Source organism: Cebus imitator, unplaced genomic scaffold (genome assembly GCF_001604975.1).
Source record: "Cebus imitator isolate Cc_AM_T3 unplaced genomic scaffold, Cebus_imitator-1.0 Scaffold228, whole genome shotgun sequence".
Lineage (NCBI taxonomy): Eukaryota > Metazoa > Chordata > Mammalia > Primates > Cebidae > Cebus > Cebus imitator.
The window spans coordinates 1,757,639-1,758,634 of record NW_016107543.1 but is presented as its reverse complement, the minus strand read 5'-3'; the positions used below and the strand labels follow the sequence as shown (position 1 = coordinate 1,758,634).

The 996-nt window shown below is 50.5% G+C and overlaps 1 protein-coding gene across 1 annotated transcript in view; it reads right to left on the bottom strand.

Annotated features, from left to right (window-relative positions):
- The window catches only part of PSMB3 (proteasome 20S subunit beta 3), an 11,291-nt gene that overhangs the window by 7,057 nt on the left and 3,238 nt on the right, over positions 1-996 (bottom strand). The gene's annotated exons all lie outside the window — the stretch shown is intronic.

Below are 996 nucleotides of genomic sequence, written 5' to 3'. Positions count from 1 at the left end.
GCCTCCCAACTAGCTGGGATTACAGGCATGCACCACCATGCCCAGCTAATTTTTGTATTTTTAGTAGAGACGGGGTTTCACCATGTTGACCAGATGGTCTTGATCTCTTGACCTCGCGACCACCCACCTCGGCCTCCCAAAGTGCTGGGATTATAGGCGTGAGCCACTGCGCCCCGCCTGACTTGAAAGATTTTTTAGAAAAAAGGCCACTTATAGCTGGGTGTGGTGGCTCAGGCCTGTAATTCCAGCACTTTGGGAGGCCAAGGTGGGCAAATCATGAGGTCAGGAGTTCGAGACCAGCCTGATCAACATGATGAAACCCCACCTCTACTAAAAATACAATTTAGCCAGGCATGGTGGCACGCACCTGTAATCCCAGCTACTCCAGAGGCTGAGGCAGGAGAATCGCTTGAACCTGGGAGGTGGAGGTTAAAGTGAGCCGAGATTGCGCCATTGCACTCCACCTGGATGACAGAATGATACTCTGTCTTAAAAAAAAAAAAAAGAAAAAGAAAAAAGGCCACTTGGCAGCTCTGGTGAAAAAAGAAAAAAAGGTCACAACTTGCCAGTGCCATCTCAGAGCCCCAGGATAGGTCCCTGCGCAGAGCGGACCAATGCCACACCTGCTGGAGGCAAAGCAAGGAGTCTCAGGACACCAGAGCAAAGAGCCTTATAAATGACTTGAGCTGGCCGGGTACAGTGGCTCATGCTTGTAATCCCAGCACTTTGCGAGGACGAGGTGGGTGGATCCCTAGGTCAGGACTTTGAGACCAGCCTGGCCAACACAGTGAAGCCCCATCTCTACTAAAAATACAAAAATTAGTTGGGTGTGGTGGCAGGCGCCTGTAATCCCAGCTACTTGGGAGGCTGAAGCAGGAGAATCGCTTGAACCCGGGAGGCAGAGGTTTGCAATGAGCCACGATCGTGCCACTGTACTCCAGCCTGGGTGACAGAGCTAGACTCCATCTGAAAAAACAAAACAAAAAACAAAAAAAT